This window comes from Pelodiscus sinensis, chromosome 3 (assembly GCF_052426305.1).
Source record: "Pelodiscus sinensis isolate ZL-2025 chromosome 3, ASM5242630v1, whole genome shotgun sequence".
In the NCBI taxonomy this organism is placed as follows: Eukaryota; Metazoa; Chordata; order Testudines; family Trionychidae; genus Pelodiscus; species Pelodiscus sinensis.
This window is the reverse complement of record NC_143054.1, coordinates 25589863-25611776: the sequence shown is the minus strand read 5'-3', so window position 1 is coordinate 25611776 and position 21914 is coordinate 25589863. Positions and strand designations below refer to the sequence as shown.

Here is a 21914-nt window from a genome sequence, read left to right as displayed (position 1 = left end):
TAAACCATCTTGTTAGTCTTTAAAGTGCTACATAGTCCTGTATTTTGTTTCAGCTACACCAGACTAACACGGCTACGTTTCTATCATAGATTACTTATGTGAGGGTTGCCCCAGAATTTGACATTCTTGCATGTAATCCCAGAATATGACAACGTTCAGCTAAAGCCAGCTAAAAACCAAACATCATTTCCCTAGGAAAATCTTAGGCCCTGGAAGGCAAAGCCAAATAATTGTCCATATTTAGGGTTATCAGGCTATGTCCAGACTGCAGGCTTCTTTTGGAAGAAGATTTTTTCAGAAGAGATCTTTCAAAAAATCTTCATCCAAAAGAGATCGTCCACATGCAAAAAAGCGCATTGAAAACACGATGCGCTTTTTTAAAAGATAGCATCCAGACTGATTGGACATTCTCTCACATAAAAGGCCACCTGGAATAGAGGGCTTTAGGTTACCAGTTGCTTCCGAGTACTGGTTCCAGAGCCTTGCAGAGACACATGCTTGAAGGGACCCCTTGGACAGCTGTTTCTCTGTGTCTGCTGTATGCTTGCTACCTCTTTGAGGGACAGCAAAGCTCTTGCAGTGCCTGCTGTAGTTGCCCAGCTTTTTTGGATGCAACAACTTTTTTCTTGGTGCCATGGAGCCAGAGCTGCCACTGGGCATGCAATGGCCTTACATGGCCATGCTACAGTTTTTGCAGCACTTTGTGCCAGTTGCCTTCCTGGTCCTGACTGAGCTTGACCCCAAACTCATTCTGGGGATCCTCTCCCTGGGTGTGTTAGCTACGCTCTGGCAACCACACCCCACAGTACAGAGGCATTTCTGGAGGTTAGACACATGTTTGGACTGGTAGGATCAGCTGGTCATGTAGCGGTGGGATGACCAACATTGGCTTCAAAACTTCTGCATGTGGAAAGCCACCTTTTTGGAGATATGTGCCTGGCTCACCCCCATCCTCCAGAGACAAGACACCCACCTGCAGCCCACCATCCTCCTGGAGAAGTGGGTTGCAATCGCCCGCTGGAAGCTCACCACCCCAGACAGCTACTGGTTGGTGGACAACCAGTTCGGCATGGGGAAGTCCACCATCGGGGCCCTCCTCATGGAGGTAAGGCACTCTGGGGCTACAGTCCCTGTGGGGGGGAGGGGGAGTCCTGGAAAAGGGGGATCCTAGAGAAAGAGGGGTTGGAGGCTGGGGGGGTGGAGTAGGGGTAGGGGGAAGCCCTGTCCCTGGGGGGTTGTGTTGTTCTGCCCTCACACAGGCCTACTACTGGGGTGGTGGCCTCATAGGAGGTGGCTCTTGTGGCATTTGAGGGAGGGAGGAAAGGGGGTCGGGCACCTCACAAGGACTCAGACACCCCCTCTCTCATTCTCTGTTTTGTGTGTTTCTTTGTCTCCTTCTTCAGGTTGTGAGGGCCATCAACTTGCTCCTGCTGCCTAGGGTCATCAGCCTGAGAGACCTGGACCCAACTGTGCATGGATTTGCCACCCTGGGGATCCCAAACTGCGCTGGAGCCATAGATGGGATCCACATCCCAATCCAAGCACCAGAACATCGAGTGGCCCAGCATATTAATAAGAAGGGCTACCTCTCGACAGTGCTGCAGGCCCTGGTTGACCACCGTGGATACTTCACACATACTTGAAATCTAATAGAAAAGTAGTTTTAGAAAAAAGTGCTCATCCTTGTGCCAATTATTTATCAGACAGATGAGCTGTGCTCCCATAGATTAATTCCTGAGGGTATGTCTACACTGCCACCCTAGTTCGAACTAGGGTGGTTAATGTAGTCATACGAACTTGCAAATGAAGCCCGGGATTTGAATTTCCCAGGCTTCATTTGCATGTTGCCGGGTGCCGCCATTTTTAAATGTCCGCTAGTGTGGACTCCGTGCCCGCAGCTACACGCGGCACGAACTAGATAGTTCGGACTAGGCTTCCGAGTAACATGATGATCACTCTCCTCATTGACCTAGAGAACAAAAAATGAGAGCCATCCCTGCCAATATCTTTCTGCCCACCTGCTGATTTGTATGTAAATAGGAATTCCGTTGTATTGGATCACACCTTGCTTAGGCCAGGTCTTCACTACAGGGGAAAGTTGAATTAAGTTATGCAACTCCAGCTACGTTAATTATGTAGCTGGAGTTGATGTACCTTAATTCGAGTTTCTACATTGTCCCCACAGTGGGAGGTTGATGGAATCAAATGCTCCTATTTGCTTCCCTTACTCCTTGGGAGGAGCAGGAGAATCAGTGTGGCCAGGGACACCTTCTGAGTTTGATTTAGCAAGTCTTTACTAGTCCCGCTAAATGTAACTCTGAAAGACAGACCACAACAATGTTGATCTTCTGCATAGTGAAGACAATTTGTTTGGAGACTGGTAGATTGTTGTGACATTCCCTCCTTTTGGAAAAGACCTGTTTCTTCTTCTTTGGACAAAAAACTTTAAAGAATAATATCATTAAGTAGCCATGTTTTTTCAAGTAGTGTTAATACACAATGATGTTAATCACCAGTGAGTGTATCATTGGCTTTCTTAAAAGAGCCCACTCTATATCCTTTAACAATAAAGAAATACTGAATACAATCAGTTGATTGCATTGCTTATCACTTGAGATCCAGAACCAGTCTTTATAGTAAGTAAACATTTGCAATGTATTATTTGAACTGTAAAATCCACACCAAGGTTTTTTTTCTCCTGACGGGTTAAAGATGCCATGATGTCTCTGACCCCTCTTGTTTCTTGACATCTTCATTTACCCAGCATAAATGTATTTTCATTATATTTGCCTAACAGCTGAACTCTGGGTCAGAGAAGCAAACACATTCTTTTGTCAAAGACAGACTTGTTTACCAACTCCCCCTGACATGCCAGGTTTAGTCACACAGTCATTATTCTAGCACATATTGATGACTCTTAAAACACACTGTATAAATACATTACACAAGAATAATAATGATCAGTGAGTTGAGAAGCATAACTTGAAAACTAATAAAGCATGGGTTTTGTATAAAGAGTATTACAATAGTACATAGCATGAGAGTAGAGGGGGTCATAGCTTAGGGTCACAGCATGTTATTGGCAGGTGTACTGTATCACTTATGAAAATAAATTAGTTTGGTGAAATAAATACTTAAATATTAGGGCAAGCAGATATGAGTTATTTGTTCATCTGTGAAAGATAAGGTATGTTTTAATCCATGCCATTGGGAATATAAATGTTTTTGAATAGCTGACAATCTAAAACCATTTTTGACAGCAATTTATGAGTGGAAGGATAGGGGAAATGTTACACTGACATTCAATATGACATAAGGTCATGTCACATTACTTGTATCACTCAAAATGCCACACTAAATCCTGATGAAGATTGAGTAAACTGAGGGTCACATGTTGCAACACCAGACATCTGATCCTACTACAAAAGAGAGTGTATTCCTTTAAGATATTTGTTTCATTGCCACTTTAAAAAAAACCAAACCTTTAAAAAGCAGATACACTTTTAGAGAAAAATTATCTTGGTGCTATAGCTATATGAAATGTTTGCAAGAAAGCCCATAACAATATAAACCACAGAATTTACACACCTCCTGCCCAGAATTGTATGGTCCAACTGGTGTAAAGTGATGTAGCTCTACTGACTTGAATGGAGCTATGTTGATTTACACCAACTGAAGATTTGGTCAGAAAGAAAGAAAGAAAGAAAGAAAGAAAGAAAGAAAGAAAGAAAGAAAGAAAGAAAGAAAGAAGTTATGGAAGATGGGAGAGATTCCAGAGAACTGGGATAAGGAAGCAAATATTGTGTCAATCTATAAAAATGGAAAATAAAGATGACCAGGGGAATTACAGATCAGTCATCTTAAGCATCATCTGAAAGATAATGAAGCATATAATTAAGTGATCAATTTGCAAACACCTAGAAGATCATAAGTAAAAGTCAGCATTAATTTGTCAAAAACAAATCATGCAAAACCGACCTAATAGTTTTCTTTGACAGAACAACAAGCCTTGAGCATAGAGAGAAAGTAGTAGATGTGATATATCATAAACATATTAGGGGAACACAACCTAGGTGGAGCGTCTACAGGTTGGACCTCCCAAAGCTGGGACTCCCTCATCCGGCAACATCCATGGTCTGGCAGGAACATGGGTGTTCTTGGACCAGCAAATCCTGGCTGCGAGCCCCAGTGGCAAGAGAGCAGGTGCCTTGGAGCCTGTTGGAGGTGGGGCTAGGACTGGCGCCAGAGCCCCAGTAGTGCAGCAGGGGCTGTAGCAGCCCCAGTAGCAAGGCTGGGGATGTGGCAATGGCAGCAGCCATGGTAGTGGGGCCAGGGCCAGGGATGTGGCAGCCGCAGCAACCCCAATAGTGGGGCCAAGACCAGGGATGCAGCAGCCCCTATAGCGGGGCTGAGGCAGACTAGGCTGCCGGAGCTGCAGCAGCATGGCAGAACAGCATTTGGGGTGTGGGAACAGGGGCCAGCAATGGGGAGAGAAGGTGATCTGGGGAGCTGGTAACAGGGGACCTCCTCTGGTCTGGCAAATTTCCTCTTTCAGAACAGGTCAGGTCCCGAGGGTGCTGGACCAGAGAGGTCCAACCTGTAAAACCTACGTGGGGGCATAAATTGTTAGAAAGCTGTTCCCAGAAAATAGTTACCCATTATCTCAGAAGGTAGTTTTTCTATCCCTCTGATCATCTTTCCAGTCCTTCTCTGCATATGTTCCCCTATCCAGTCTGCCCCTGGATTTCTGCAGCTATGAACACCCCATTACTCAGAGCACACTGTGAAGTTACAATGTGGCCCATAGAGAGGTTAACTGAGTATATTTATATCTATATAATAATTCATTTAAACTACAGAACAAAAACATATTCCCTGCACCCTTCAGAAGCAGTGCCAAAGCTTGGAGGAGTCAGAGTAATGGAGAAGCTGAGGGAGAGGAATGTAATAATTGGGAAGGAGCTTGGACATGAACGTGGAGGGGTGTTGGATGTGGGGGTATGTCTACACTACCCCGCTAGTTCGAACTAGCGGGGTAATGTATGCATACCGCACTTGCTAATGAAGCCCGGGATTTGAATTTCCCGGGCTTCATTAGCATAAGCGGGGAGCCGCCATTTTTAAATCCCCGCTGCTTCGAACCCCGTGTAGCGCGGCTACACGGGGCTCGAACTAGGTAGTTCGGACTAGGGTGCCTATTCCGAACTACCGGTACTCCTCGTGAAACGAGGTGTACCGGTAGTTCGGAATAGGCACCCTAGTCCGAACTACCTAGTTCGAGCCCCGTGTAGCCGCGCTACACGGGGTTCGAAGCAGCGGGGATTTAAAAATGGCGGCTCCCCGCTTATGCTAATGAAGCCCGGGAAATTCAAATCCCGGGCTTCATTAGCAAGTGCGGTATGCATACATTACCCCGCTAGTTCGAACTAGCGGGGTAGTGTAGACATACCCTGGGTGAGTAACGCTTGCAACAGAGATTTTGGGGGGCAGAGGTTGTTAGGAAGATGGGTAGCCTCCCCCATTCAGACCCTGGCTGATCTCACTCTCTCCCATTTAATCAAGCACATATGTCCTTATCTCCTTGTGTCCCTGTACCTCCACTCAACTACAGCCAACCACATTCATCCTCTGCACATTCACTGCTCCATCCCCATGTGGCTCTGCACCTCTACTCCAATGTAGTTTCCTGCCTAGTCTATCCGCCACTCTCTCTTTTGAATGCCAGTCTATATGGTAGCCCCAGATGCCCTCCTCTATTCTGTGTCCCCCATATCCCATGTCTCCTCACCTGGCTGTGTAGGAAGGCCACAGTGAAAAACACAACATCTCTTCCTTCCAATCTACTGCTGACTGCCACTGCTAGTGACCCAGTGCCACTGAGTGTGGGAGAATCACCGGGCTCTGCACCCCCATCCGCAGCCAGATGTGACTCTCAGCCCACATGTAGAACAGAAGGTTTATTGGTTCACGGGGACACAGTGTAGCACAGGATCGTTGTTAACACAGGAACCAGGAGCAATCAGTACTATTCCTCTCAAGGGAAAGTTGCTCTGGCCTTGTTCCCTGCTTCCTGCTCTATACCCCCTCTCTTTCATCCTAAAACCAGCGGAGACTGACTCATCACCCAGGCCCTAGTCCCCAGCCTGGAGTTAACCCTGCCTAGCCCTTTGTTCCCTTTTCTGGGATAGAGTTGCTTCTGATGTCACCTGGCACTCAGAACATGAGATGCTGCACATTCTTCCCCAGTGAGTCATGCCCAGCCTCCCCTGCCCTCCAAATAGCTTTTCCATGACCAGGGAAACTGAGGCGCGCGCACACACATAGAGTTATTACAGAACATCACAGGCCAGCAAAATCACAGACAACACCACAAGGCAAACAGAGTGAATACAAAGAGTGAATGCAGTCCCCAAAATGCAGTCCCTACGTCACATCCAGATGTCTTTTTTGTTTGTTTGTTTTTGTTTTGTATTATGGTAGTTCCTAGTAAGTGAAAGCAACTTTCTAGTAAAATGTATTTTCTAGAGAGAAAAGAAAAAATCTGCGGGGTACATGTAAATCTTTGTGTTGCTAGTGGCATAAGAATTCCTCCAGAAATATGATCTGCATACCAGATCTAATGAGTGATTCGGAATTTCACCTTTTACATAAGCTGTTCTCATAATTTTGTCTTTACCCCTTAAATTGCTGGTTTACAAATTACAGTACCTCCAGCCAATAATTGTTTATTAAGCTTCTTGGTGGGAAGCCAGTAAGCCTTTTCAACATAGATCAGATCACTGTCTCAAGTTCTGAGACCTTCACAAACCAATCTTCAAAGAAAGTAATCAGGCCCCATTCTCTGCATCCATTGGCAGGTCGAGGATTCTGACATTATGTACTTTCACATGATTTTTACACTGTTTCAATTTAGTTCTTCAGTAAATCATTTACCCTTTGGAGACAGTTCAGCTTAAATCCACTGGAACATTTCTCTATCAACAGTTAATAATTTTTGCACTCCCAGTTGGCCTCTTCAGGGAAGTTTAGTGCTTAGGAAAAATATTAATAATCTGTTTTGTAGAAATTATCACTATGAATTAATTTTTGCTTTCAAAAAATAGCAGCAAAAATAACATCAGTTAGCTTATAGCAATAATTTTCATTTCTGTATTATATATACCACATTCTTCTAAGTATCACTTTGGCAATTATTCTAGGAAATAGCAGGATTCTAAGAGCTAAGCTGTTGGTAAGTGGCTTATAATTTTTTTTTAAGTTTTTATCTATATCCCTCCTTAGTTGTGTTCCTGCAGAGAGACACGATCATCTACTGAACTAAGCATAAGAATCACATATTCTCACATTCTAATCCTAGCTCTGCCACTTGTGAGGGCATGTGTATTCTTTCTTTTAATCTGGAAGAGAAAATGAGTCAGGAGAAAGCTGGGGAAGATTTTAGAAAAAAAACACCACAGAGAAATAGTTAATCAAAGTAGTTTTAGTAGAATATGTTTTCCTGAGTCTAATACAGTGTTAGAAGCCTGTATTATTTATCACTGTTGTTTGACAGCACTGATTTCCTTGTGCGCCATTAGGCAAATTTCATAGTAGTACCAACCTCAGGTATTAAAAAATGAGGATGCAGACCCCCGTAATCATAAGATTGGCTATTTGATTTCTGATCTTTTTTCTCCACAACCATGAGGACTAAAAATGTATTTTGAAAGGGAAAATGGATGCTAAGATTCTCATGTAAATACTTGACTCCAGATGCTGGGCCTCTCAGAAAAATACCAAATATTATGAGACCCTCCAATAAAATTGTGAGGGTTGGTAATACCACCAGCATAATCAATCTGTTCCTGAGCTACCCTAATCTTTAAAAATTGAGAAAATAATGCTTCCTTTTTCTTGGTGTACTGTGAGAATCAGTAAGTTAGTCCAGTCTTTAATAGCTTATTGCTTAGTACTATTTATTATCCAGCCACATGCATCACCCAACCAAAGTGTGTTACAAAGTTTTGTTTCAAAAGTGACCGAACAAAAGTGAAGATTATTACTTGCTCAAGCTCAATATACATAATCATAACAGTTAGGTCTTCTTCAATTCCCTTCCTCTAGGATAGTGCACAAAGAGGCATCACACACAACTCCAAAAGGCTTCTAATACTTGAAGAAAGTAAATTAGAAGACTCACTGACTTTGAAGAAATTAAAGCTTCAACTGCATAAAATATAAACCAATCATAATTTTCTTTTTAGGCAAGATTCAAAATTAAGTACTATAAAGAAATTTAATATCCCCTTGAAGAGCTAGCAGAGGAAAACAGATCAAATAAAATGGAGAAAAATTAAGCCAAAATGTTTCCTATGCTCTTGAGTGTGCTAGTGCCGCCACCTACCAGTTCTTTGTTGGTTTAGAATCATCTTTCATCACTTCATCATCTGTCTCTTCTTCATTGTTGTAATATATATTTTAAACATCACATTTTTATTATAATATTGTTGTAGAAATGATATGTTTCACAAGTGTTTCCATTCTTGCTTTCAGTCTTAGAATTTTCAGAAAAGTTCACCTTTTGCACTGAAACTTTCTACAACTGATCGTTGTTAGAAGGCAAAGTCGTTTTGGCAGGTGTCTGTAAAAGTGGTGTGACATTTTAGGGGTGATATGAAAGCTAGAAATATATATACATTACTAGCAGACTTACCTGGAGTTGGCTGGGTCCTTCAGGGCAGGGTCTAGGGGATGTGGAAGGCGGGGGAGGGAGCAGGAGACTGGGAGAGTGAGAGTGAGGGTTAAGGGATAAGGAGGGGCTCAGGATGGCAGATCCCCCTCCCCACCAGAGAGTGTTCTCTTCCCCCCAGGTCTCCTCCATCTGCTAGGGCCTATTCTCTTCCCCCTAGATTTCCCATACACACACATGCACTGCCAGGGTCTTGATCTTTCCCCCCTCAGCCACCAGGGGCTCCCTCCAGTCTCCTCCACCTCCCAGGGGCCTTTTTCTCTCCTGGCAGCTGGAGGCTACTTACCCTGCCCTCCTGGCTACCTCCTTGGTTGAACGGCTGCCCCCAGTGGACACTCTGCTGGATAGCTCTCCCCTGCAGGCTTGCTGAACCCAGTGGCCACCCGCATATCATTTCCTTCTGAACAGCAGCTCTTCCCTTTGCATGTTATGGAAAACTGTCCTTTTCCTGGGTCTTCCAGTTGTCCTGACTCAACTTAACTCTGACCTTGCTTTAAGTAAGGGGAAGGAGAAGCTGTATAATAAATGTGGTGGCCCTAGCTCTTACTGTTTAGGAGGAGTTTTTGAACAAACGGACTCACAGACAAACACACAGCTAGATGTACTCTAAAATAGATGTAGATATATAGATAGAGATAGAGATTAAATATTAATTATGTTTAAAGGAAAGAAAAAGTCCTAGTGACCTTGTTTGACTAGTCCTACATCCCTGGCAGTTGAAATACATCATTTGACAGGAAATCAGCCCTTACTGAGCCAGGTCTACACTCCACAGTGTATGTCACCAGAGCCTCCCAGAAGAGACACAGCATATACCAGCTGACGTTCTGCCAACATAGAATTACCATCCTTATGAAGGACAGGTGTTATGCCAACAAAAACATTTTTTGTCCACTTAGTTGCATCTATACTGGGGGTTTGTCACAAGATTATGTTGACTAGAGAGCATGATTATTTCATATCTTTGTTGATGTCACAATGTCTGCTTTTTTAGTGCAAAGAGGAGCAATTCATTGACTTTTTCTGGTGGAAACTGGTTTTATTTTGAATGAGGTTGGACATTTGAAAATTTTATATTGAGCTAATACTCTAGATTTCTCATTAAGTCATTTAAGGGCCTTCCACAAAGCCCTTTGACTTCCTCTACTATTTACTTCAGTTGACTTTGAATAAGGCCCAAACTGCATATCTCAGGCACAATTAAATTAGCCTTGCAGTCAGCTGTCTTGCTGTCATTAACATGGAGAACTGACATTGAAAGAAGGGCATAGGTGGAAAAGCTACCAGGGGCAAGTTTGTGGTAATCCATTGTCATGGTGCTACCATCAGCACATGAAAAGTCTCCCTCATACCTAAATCTTAGGCCAAAAACTTGAGGTGAATTAGTAAGTTTGCACCTATTTGGACAGGTTCACCATGCTAAGTGTCGTCTTCGGTTATCAAAGGATTTCAAAATGACTGTTTATATAATAAGCTCTCCCACAACTCAGTATGGGTACGTTTACACTACAGTGCTAATTCAAACTAACTTAGTTTGAATTAGTTAATTCGAACTAAGCTAATTTGAACTAACGCGTCTAGAACTAAAAACTAGTTCGAATTAGCGTTTTGCTAATTCGAACTAGCACATCCACACTGATTGGACGCAGGGGGGCATTTAAGGGCAGCTGAAACCAGTTCTGGCAGGGCATCAGGTCAGTAGTTGCTTTGTGTGGCTGCTGTCTGAGGCTATCTGAGGCTCGAGCTTAAAGGGACCCCCCTGGACAGCTGGTTCTCAGCTTTTCCTGCTTGCTTGCCAACCTCGCCGAGGGACAGCAAAGCGTCGGTCTCTGTGCCCGTCTGTGTCGGTGCTTCCCTTCGGGGACGCTGCCGCAGGTGGCAACATGGAGCCACAGCCCACCCTGCACCTTCTGGTGCATTTTCTGGACTTGCTGCTGCAAGCCTGCCACCAATGGCTCGAGGCTGCCTGGCACCTCCTGGTGCACGTCAGCCCCCTGCCTCTCCGCCTGGCCGCTCTGGGGGCCGTGGAGGAGCCGCGGCGGCACCCCGGCACAGGCGTGCCCTGCCACATCTGGCGTCTGGACACCAGCACCGACTGGTGGGACCGCATCATCCTGGAGCGCTGGGAGGACCGACAGTGGACCCAGAACTTCAGGATGAGGAGGGACACCTTCCTGGAGCTCTGCGAGTGGCTCGCCCCTGCCCTGCGCAGAAGGGACACTCGCATGAGGCCCGTCATCCCCCTCCAGAAGCAGGTGGCCATCACCCTCTGGAAGCTCTCCACACCGGACAGCTACCGATCCATCGGGAACCAGTTCGGCGTGGGGAGATCCACCATCAGAGCGGTGCTTATGCAGGTATGGCACTCGTCGGCCACCGCGCCGAGAGGGGGAGGGGAGCTGCGAGGAGGGGATGGGCCGCCCCAGGGACAAAGGGGGGGCGGGAGGAGGCGAAAGTGCCCCGCACCAGAGGGGTTGGTCTGTCCCGGCCATACTACACGGGGGTTGCTTCCGGGAGTGGGGCGCGGGGCACTGCCAGGGCACGAACGCTCCCAGCCACCCGGGCGCCCCACTGATTGGCGCTTTGCTGTGTCTCTCTCCGCAGGTGGTCAAGGCCATCAACCGGGTGCTGCTCCACAGGGTGGTCCACCTCGCCGACCCGGATGCCATCATCCGGGGGTTCGGTGCCCTCGGCTTCCCCAACTGCGGGGGGGCCATCGACAGGACACACATCCCCATCCGTGCCCCGGAACACCAGGCGTCCCAGTACGTCAACCACAAGGGGTATTTCTCCATCCTCCTGCAGGCCGTGTGTGACCACCGGGGCCAGTTCACGGACATTAATGTGGGCTGGTCCGGCAAAGCACACGACGCCCGGGTGTACCGCAACTCCTCCGTGTGCCAGCGGCTGCAGGCCGGGACCTTCTTCCCCGACCGCCACATCAGGGTCGGGGACGTGGACATGCCCATGTGCCTGGTGGGGGATGCCGCTTACCCACTGCAGCCGTGGCTGATGAAGCCCTACACGGGGCACCTCAATCCCTCCCGCCAGGCCTTCAATGCCAAGCTGACCAGGGCCCGCATTGTGGTGGAGGGGGCCTTCGGGCGATTGAAATCCCGCTTTCGATGCCTCCTCACCCGTCTGGATCTGGCCAAGCACAACATCCCTCCCGTGGTGGCAGCATGTTGTGTGCTCCACAATTTGTGTGAGTGAAAGGGGGAGGCTTTCCTGCCAGCCTGGATGGCTGAGGCTGACCGCATGGCTGGCCACTACGGTCAGCCCTGCACTGCCGCCATCCAGGAAGCCCAGCGGGGGGCCGTCCGGATCCGGGAAGCCCTGCGGGAGAGCTTCCAGGTGGAGGAGGAGGACTGACCTCTCCCTTGCATGCCACACTGGGGCCTTCTTCCACCCTACCCCCCTTCCCCTTTCCCCTCCCTACCTACTGTAAAATAAAGACACCTGTTGTTCAAACAAAAATGTATGTTTATTTCACATAACTGGGGTGGAGGAAGGGAGGAATGAGGGTGGGAGAGGGGAGGGGGAACCTGGGACGAGGGAGCTGGAATGGGAGGGAAGGGAGGAAGGGAAAGGAAAGCTCAGGGGTGGGAGTACGGCTGCCTCTCCCATCTCGCCACACTGCGGGTCCGGGGGCGTCGGTGGGAAATGGTTGTGGGGGGGGGCAGAAGGGGGAGATGTGGAGGAAGCAGGAGCGGGAGCAGGAGGGGGAGCAGGAGGAGCAGGGGGAGCAGGGGGAGCAGGAGGAGCAGGGGGAGCAGGGGGAGCAGCAGGGGGAGCAGGAGCAGGAGCAGGAGGAATTGGGAAGCGGTCGAGCAGGCTCTGGAGGTGGCCTCGCAGGGCACGGCCCTGCTCTTCCAGGGCCTCCAAACTCCTCTGGTGCAGCCTCAGGTCCTCCTGGACCCAGTGGTCCTGGGTGCGGAGCTGGTGATCCATGAACCGGAGGTGCCGCCTCTGGTAGTCCTCCTCATTCCTGGCTCTCCTGCTTTCCCGGGCACGGGCAGCTGCTTCAGGCGGTGTGGTGTGCCCTGCAGGCCCAGGTGCTGCAGCTGTGGTGCAACAAGACCAGCGGTCAATTACCCCAGGGGCCCAGGTGTGTGAAACCCAGCTCCCCTCTGCAAGGCCAGGGCCCCTGCAGGATCCCCAGCTGCTGCTCCGTGGTGGGCAAGGCCCAGGCGCATGGTCCCGGGGCTCCCTCTCGCCCCAGCCCCCCGTACACATAAGGGGAGCACGATGGTACTCACAGGTGGACACCCCCCCGGCCTCGGACGACACAGGCGAGCGGCTCTGTGGGGTGCCTCAGGGGTCCCGGGTCCTGGGCAGGCTGCCGGCAGGCTCCTGGCTCTTGGAGCCCTCCTCCTCCTCCTCCGTCTCCTGGAGCGGTCCCTCTGCCCCGGGGTCTATCACGTCCCTGGGGGCAGGGACAGCATGAGCCCCCAGGAGGCGGTCCAGGGCGTGGAAGTGGGGGCAGCCCTCTGGGTCAGCCCCTGGCTGGCAGGCCCGGGAGTAGGACTGCCGCAGATCTTTGATCTTGCAGCGCACCTGCTCCCGGCTGCGCTGGTGGCCCCTGGCGGCCAGGCTGGCAGCCATGCGGCTGTAGACGGCCGCGTTCCTGTGGCTAGTGCGGAGATCGTGGACATTGGAGGCTTCCCCCCAAACCTCGATGAGGTCCACAATCTCCGCACTTGACCAAGCGGGCGCCCGCCTCTTGCGTCCCCGGGCAGGCTCCTGGGAGCCGCCAGGCTGGTCCTGGGGAGCAGTGGAGGGCTGGGTGTCCTCGGGTGGCTGGCTCATGTTGTGGCAGGTGCAGGGTCTGCTGGCACGGGTGCTGGCAGCCTTGCAACTGGCACAAACTGTGTAGCCAGCCCGTGGCCCTTTAAGGGCTCCGGGGCCGGCAGGGGGGCAATAGAGTTTCCCTGGTGTTGGCCAGAGTGGCCACCAGGGAAACCTGGGGAGGGCTAGCCTCCCACTAGTTCGAATTAAGGGTCTACACAGCCCTTAATTTGAACTAGCTAGTTCGAACTAGGCTTAATCCTCGTAAAATGAGGTTTACCTAGTTCGAACTAAGCGCTCCGTTAGTTCGAATTAAATTTGAACTAACGGAGCGCTAGTGTAGCACCTATGAAAGTTAGTTCGAACTAACGTCCGTTAGTTCGAACTAACTTTGTAGTGTAGACATACCCTATCTGATTATTAAAGGGAAAGCTAGGACTCTACGCAGATAGCTCTGACCTTAATGGAAGGTAGTTTGGGTAGCTCTGTTTGAACTTGTATTTCAAATCATTCTCCAATGATATATTTATTACATTATACCTGTTTATTCTCTGTTTTTCTTCCTTCTTTTAACTTATGCTTATTAACCACATACTATTCTATATTTAGGTTATCAGCACACTCCATTGTAAAGAAAAATTGCAACTTTTTTTTAAGAAGGGCAAATGATTCTCCTTGCAGCAGGCCTCTGAAGTGCAGCAAATGAAAAGTTATGAGCAGACAAAGTACATCTACACTGAAGAAAAAGATATCCATGACAGCAAGTCTCAGCACCCAGGACAATTGATTCAAGTTTGCAAAGATTACATTATGGGGCTAAAAATATCAGTGCAGATGTTCCCACTGTTAGAACACCGCCCCTCCACCCCCCCTTACCACGTTTCAGAGCCCAGGATCCATCCCAAGTGGGAACATCTGTACTGCTATTTTTAGCCCCATAGTGCAATCCCTGGGAGCCCAAGGCAGTTGTCCTAGGCTCTGAGACTCACTACTGTGGTTCTTCTTATTATGATGATTGTTCTTTTCTATTGTCTATTATTTATTTATTTGTTGTCTAGCCAGACCCATACTGCCTTTCCCATATGACTCCAGCCTCATTCAGGATACAGAATGGATGCACAAAGGGCCAGAATTAAAACTGCACAGTTGCATCTGACATTTTCAAATGTTCGACTTTGCAACCTATAGCACAACACTTTGAATGTTATTTTTTGTATGTAGGGCAATAGCGCACCAACAGTGCATGTTGTACCACTGGAGTTTGAGTAGGATTGCCACTTACTATCCTCAATTTCCCACCCTACTAGGCAATGTGGCAATCCATCTCAAAAATAAAAAATATCATTTCTATTAACCCTCCCACCAGCATGATTATTTCCATCCTGAAGGTGGTTGTGACTCATCCTTTACTTCCAGCCTCTAAAAATTCAGGCATGACAAGGATTTCCAGACCAAAACTTCCTAGATGAGTTTTTCTGTCTTCCATAAAAAGCTATTAATAAAGCATATGAAAAAGCTTGAGGTGAATGCTATATACATTATACCTTATAGCAGAAGAAAATACAAGAAAAATCAGTCATTTCTCCCAAACCCTTTAATCCTGCCAGCCATACAAACAAGAAACAATGCGCCATGACATGCAGAAAGATATCAGACTCTTAACAGCAATATCCACTTAATGCAGCAAGGTTTTGCTCCTGCCCACACCTGACTGATCATTTTGGGGGAGGTAGAAAGGGGGGGAAGATGAAAAGGATTAACCAGTTCACAGCACAATATATCCAACAAATGAAACATCAAAAGGTACATTCCCTGGTAACAGATCAGTCTGTAAAACCTGCAAGTACACCACTACTTAGAGATTTTTGGACCTAAAACTTTATTAAACATTCATGCGCTCTTTCTCTTCACTGCTAGAGGGAATAACATAGTATATAATCACCAGGACATGTGAGGAGAAAATCCTTTTTTATTGAAAAAACTATAAAAAATGCTTTTAAATTGTAGGCTGTCTGCAGCACGCAGCTCTGTTCTAGGCAATGTGTTCTAGGAACTACTGCAAGGGACTGGAGGTGGTAATGGGAGTCAGGACTCATGCATCTATTTTTAGCCTTGCCATGAACCCAATGTGTGACTTCAGGTACTTAACTTCTATATACCTGAGCTTCCCCATCTGCAGAATGGGGATAATAATAATACTTCCTATATGCATTCTGAGACTCAATCCACTGTTGATAATGGCGCTTGAAATCTTTGGAGAAAAGTTTCTGGGTATGTAGGTCCCTATGCTTTCTTATCGTTAACAGGAACATTCCCCAATATGCCAATTCTGTCTAGGTAGCAGGGATCCTAACATGGTTGTATTAGTAGGATAACCTTTTAGACTCTGAATGTACATTTTGGAATCAAAAGATAAAAACCTCACTTTTTAAAGGTTCCTGGAGAATACACCAAAAATCCACAGGTAGAGCCTAAATCCCCCTTCCTCTTTAAAACAATACCTGCCTCAAAGCCTCCAAACAACAAATAAGTATTTTGCTTATGTTAACCAGCTGGTTATATGAAGAGAGACACCTGTGTGCCAGTTATGCTAGTGGGCTTCTGGTGTTGCTATTCATCTGCAGTATGCACCACATGCCAGTTGCTCCACTTAAGTTGGCTTACAGCATGGTTCATTAGAGAAAACACACCGCACAGTTAATAAAAGATTTTTTATATCGATACTCCTTGTTTTTAGCTAATCCTTGTGATTTTGCTTTTTTTGCCCTCATTTATTCAATGTCAGTATCACTTCCTTTTGTAAAAATAGGTCAGTACTGTACTTGTTCACTATCAGCATATAGTGATTACTGGAGATGAACAAGTGGCACAAACATATCTTAGTGAGGTCCGATTCTGACCCCTTAACTCATGCTGAGTTGTACCTTACTCCAAATGTAGTCCCATGCAAGGCTTAAATTCTCATAGAGTATTACCCAAAAACCTCTATGCTCCAGCCCCCAGCATTCTATAAAAGCTCAAGGGGGGCTGAAAATAACTGCCGAAGTTTTGCTCCAGACAGTTCTGGCTGAATTTAATCCCAGGTCCCATGGAAATGATGAAAAAGTGTTAGAAGTGCCTCCCCGTGAGACATCAGGAGGACAAAAGGGTTTGGGCAGTGAGAAAGTATAATTGGCCGGAAGAGGTTATGGAGAGGGGCTGTGGGAAGATAGGGAACTAGAAGAGGCTTTATTGGCAGCTAGGAGAGGGAAGACTAGAATCATAGAATCATAGAATAGTAGGACTGGAAGGGACCTCAAGAGGTCATCGAGTCCAGCCCCCCGCCCTCAAGGCAGGACCAAGCTCCGTCTACACCATCCCTGACAGATGTCTATCTAACCTGTTCTTAAATATCTTCAGAGAGGGAGATTCCACCACCTCCCTTGGCAATTTATTCCAATATTTGACCACCCTGACAGTTAGGAATTTTTTCCTAATGTCCAATCTAAACCTCCCCTGCTGCACTTTAAGCCCATTACTCCTTGTCCTGTCCTCAGAAACCAAGAGGAACAAATTTTCTCCTTCCTCCTTGTGACACCCTTTTAGATATTTGAAAACCGCTATCATGTCCCCCCTTAATCTTCTTTTGTCCAAACTAAACAAGCCCAGTTCATGAAGCCTGGCTTCATACGTCATGTTCTCTAAACCTTTAATCATTCTTGTCGCTCTTCTCTGTACCCTTTCCAATTTCTCCACATCTTTCTTGAAATGTGGCGCCCAGAACTGGACACAGTACTCCAGCTGAGGCCTAACTAGTGCAGAGTAGAGCGGCAGAATGACTTCACGAGTTTTGCTTACAACACACCTGTTGATACAACCTAGAATCCTAGAAGGTGCCACAATGTGCTGGAATAGATTGGGAGGGGATCAACACTGGAAGACAGGAGGGGAGACAAGCCAGAGGAAGTCCAGAAAATGTTTGGAGGAGCTTGAGGGGAATAACACGAGTTGCCAACCAAATGCCAGTATTGAGGAAAACAATGGGTTTTTTTTTTTCAAAATCTTTGCAATGTATTTGAGACTTCCATTGCTCCTATTAAACCTCCTTCTTTGACATATCTGGCAGAAGCAGGCAGTTAGATCTGATTTTGTCTAGGCTTGGCTTGGTAAGGCTTGACTTGGCTTGCATTTTTATTTTATTTTCCCTGATCAAACTCTGTAAGCATGAATACTTGCTAAGGGCAAATGTAAACACACATGTGCAAACATGTCCTGAAAGGAGAGGAACACCACAAAGGGAAAACCTATTGTCAGAGTCTGACAAGGAGGCAATTAAAAGAGCTAGATAAGGTTCCCATTGTGGCTAAAATTGCACACACATATGTACAAGCACTTTACCGTGGGTTAACTATAGCTGGTCAAAGGTTTTCATTCAAAAACTTTTTTATGAAAAATGTCCTTTTTAAAAAAAATAAAAAAAAAAATCCACAATTTTTGTTAAAAAATTATTTAAAAAAAATTGATGTAAAAACAAAATAAAAGCATTTTCAGCTTCCAAAACATAACACTTTGACCTTAATCAATGCATAAAGTATAAATTAAAAAAATACATTGAGCAAATTCCAGTGATAAATATATTTGTGGAAACTGCAGTCACCCTGTAGACATTCCACAAGCAGAATATGAGGCTAAACACATCAAGGAAATTATTCACTGAATTATTCACTCATCTGAAATAGTTACTTAGTAGGTTTTACTTGGGGGTTAAATCCATGCCCTGCACGACTCATATTCCTGAATCCTTCTTGGTGATTGCTTTTGGTCCTGTACTTCCAAAAATAGGGTCACTAGAGGGTAAGCTGATCTCTGGTTTACAAGACTGAAATAACCACATGTTTATTATATATTATACTTACAATATAGTGATAATGCACAGTAATTTACAGACAAATAAAAGACAGGTCCATAGCCTAAAAAGTTTACAGTCCAAGGTCTCAATTGTCTTTTGACCTTGAGCCCAGAATAAGGGTGGCATATTGCTATTCCACTCCAAAGTGGGGAAGAGACTGCCTTGGAGAGGCTCTATTCCATCCCTATTTTCCTCTTGCTCCTGCAGGATAATAGCTTTACTAGTGGCAAATTACTACCCCCACAAGCACCCATTAGCTCTGGGGAGATGACAGTGCTTCATCTATTTCCCACCATCTGTGCAAGGGGCACAGGATCCCTTTTCCCTAATGGGCTTGTGGTAGAGGTCCAGAGAAGCCCTGAAGGAGCATTGTGGAACTTACTTCTCTATATATAGCTGCACAGCTTCCTAGGTTGGGATATTAGCTGGCCTTAAAGGCCTCTTATTGCTAACTCTCACTCACACAAAGTTCTTAGCCTGGTAATAATCCCATTCAAGCTGAGAAGTATAGATTTGTAGCTTCAGGTTCTAAATTTACTGCATAGCTCATCTTTCCATACACTTGCTATTGAAATTATACACACTGAGTATGTCAAGGATCAGAAATTACCACGTTCATAAAAATGATAATGGAAAAGGCAAATGAAAGGAAGGAAAATAAATTCTCAGTGTTGAGAAATCTGTGGGATCATCTCTCCAGCAGGAGTGTTGGAAGACACATTTATTTGGATCACGTAAAAGTGGGCTGAAAGAAGCACTGGCGTGTTGCTTCTGCTGAACGTTCCCATACAAATAGGAAGGCAATTTAGATGATCAAATATATCTTCTTTCCCTGGAATGTCTATGATGCAAAGGGGCAACAAAGGATCCCATATAATGGTGCCCAATTCTGTTATCAATGACAACACTGAGACCAGTCCCTACACATCTTCTGAAGTCATCCTTTTGGGTTTCATTGTGCCCCTCTATTGCTGCAGAACAGGATATTGCATGAGAATAATTATTCCACCTCCTGCCTGTCCATCCTGATGGTTTCACAGAACCACAACCTCCACAATCAAATGAGCTGAGGGGCTGCTACCATTTCGCTCCTTTCCCTCAGTAGCATCACCTGTGAAACTGTCCAGAGAAGATGTCTGAAAAGAGGAGGGAAGGAACAGGACTCTGTTCAGTATGTTCCAGCTACTGGCCACACACATGCCTCTCTCCATAAAGGGATATATCAAATTATTTTCTCCTTCCAGTCACCCCTAGGAGCTCCCTGTATATTAGCACAAGTCACACCATCAGCCCCTGAATGTCGGAGTGTTACCAACAAGGCTTTTTTTAAACATGAAAGGCACATTTCTATGGGGGACTTCCAAGCTGAAAAGCAAGTACATTGTTGCTATTGGAAACCAGAATAACAAATTTACACCAATGATTGTCACTCTCTCAATTAATTGTCATTACAGAGGCTCCCTTCATTATCTTTGTATATTGTAGTTGTTTTCCTACTTTCATACCTTCTGACTTGAAAACCTTCCTTAGCCAAAAAATAATACACTTCTTTCCAAATAAATCACACTTCCCTGCACTCAGATTGCCATAGCATATAGCAATGTGTACTTAAATCTGACAGTACTCCAGGAAAATTGTTGCTTCCAACATGCAGAAAGCCGTTGAATCCTTTGTTTATCCCTGCTTTAAGTACAAGTTCTTAACATATTTCCATGCACTTCTTTCTAAGATCGTTCCATTGAGAAAAGATAAATAGTGTGCTTTGCATCCAGATTTTGCATTGTTGTAATTACCAGATACAATAAGATCTAGAAGAATGATTTTCTTAAAAGTCTTCATGAATAATCCATTCTGTTCAAACATGGGCAATGCCAAGCTGTGAGGTACTCATGTTAATAACTGTATGTCAGTAAAGTCACTGCCCCTCCGCTGCCTTCTTTTTGTACTCCTCAAACACAGCTTAAATAAAACAAATAAGATCCCTTTGGAAGAGAATTTAGAGTAACAAATATGCTCAGTCTCCTCCAGCTGATGTCCTAGTGTTACTTACAAAATAACTGCCATCTTTCCATTGACAAATGTCCCATTATTTTGAAATGAACATCGGTCTGCTGCATCCTGCAGATGTGTGTATATCTTCTAAACCTATTCTCTACACCCTCAGTCGGCATTTCACTCACCATAAAGATCCACGGAGCATCCCTCTTGCAGCTAATCAGCATGGATTTGTCAGGGTAAATGTGAGTCCTTAGGAGAAGCCAGGATAATAAAATTAGTGTAGAGCAATACAAAAGAAAAAAAAGTACATTTCAAAGGCAAGCCACAAAAGATGAAGTCAAAGCAGCAGCTGCACCTCACTGATGATGAGCCCAGAAGAGTAAAGCACATCTGTTAGTTGCTGTTCATTTTTTGGCAGGATTAATGCCAAGTCCTTGGTTGATAATTTTTAAACACTGCTAAAGCTGTCAGCCTACAAGATAATGAAATTGTTGACAGTTTTACACTACATTTTCTTTTTGAAAAAACTAAAGGTTTGCATTGGGTTATTTTCCCAATTCCCTTGTGTTGAATTTTCACTAATGTGACGATTCAGCTGAAGGGAAAAATATGATTATTATTGAGCCACAAGGTAACTACACAGTGCTGGGGGCTCCAAACTGTATCACTTTGGGATGCAGACAAGTGGGTGGGGAGAGAGCAACAGCTCTGATCACCTACATATTGAGAACAATAATGTCTTCCAGTGATGGAATGTCATTGCGAGACTGTACCTGGAACCTCCAGCACTAAAAGGGTGAGCTGCTGTCACCTGAGATAAAGAATTATCTCCTTTAACTAGTAGTAGACTCACAAAGGCTGTGGACCAGTCACACTGAACCATGAGTTACAACCTTGGTAGCAGTGATTCCATTCCTTGGCAGTGGGGGGATCAGACTGGATGGTAGGAAAGGTTGATGAGTATTTTGTTGCCCTTGGATTTGCTGAAGCTTTCCAACGTAAATCAGCCTGAGTCACTTGTGAGTTGAATCACCAGTAGCTTCTTCTGCACCTTCAACTCCCAGGGTATATCTGCACACCAGGGCAAAAGTGGAATTAAGCTATGCAACTTCAGCTATGTCAGTTGCATGGCAGAAGTATAAATAGCTTAATTTGGCTTTTGGTACTGTCTACACAGCAGGAAGTCAAAGCAAGAACACTCTTCCTTTGAATTCCCTTGCTCTTTGTGAAATGAGGGTTACAGTAGTTGGAGTAAGAAGTCCTCCATTTCAACATTAGTTTGAAATGATGGCTTGCTGTGTAGACATGCATTTTGTTATTTCGAAGTAACAGCAGTTATTCCGGAATAAGTCTGCTGTGTAGACATACTCTCAGAGATGTTGGATTGGAGTTTTGAGTGGGGACTGTGAATAACTCTTCTGGGAGCACTGGGAGAAAGGCAGAGGCATCCTGAGAAATGTTTCCTCTAAGCTTTTCCATCCATGTATGGAATAAAAATTTATGTGCACCAAG

The 21914-nt window shown here is 45.6% G+C and overlaps 1 pseudogene; it reads left to right on the top strand.

The window, feature by feature from the left end:
• The window catches only part of LOC149524632 (zinc finger MYM-type protein 1-like), a 40914-nt pseudogene that overhangs the window by 13284 nt on the left and 5716 nt on the right, over nt 1-21914 (top strand).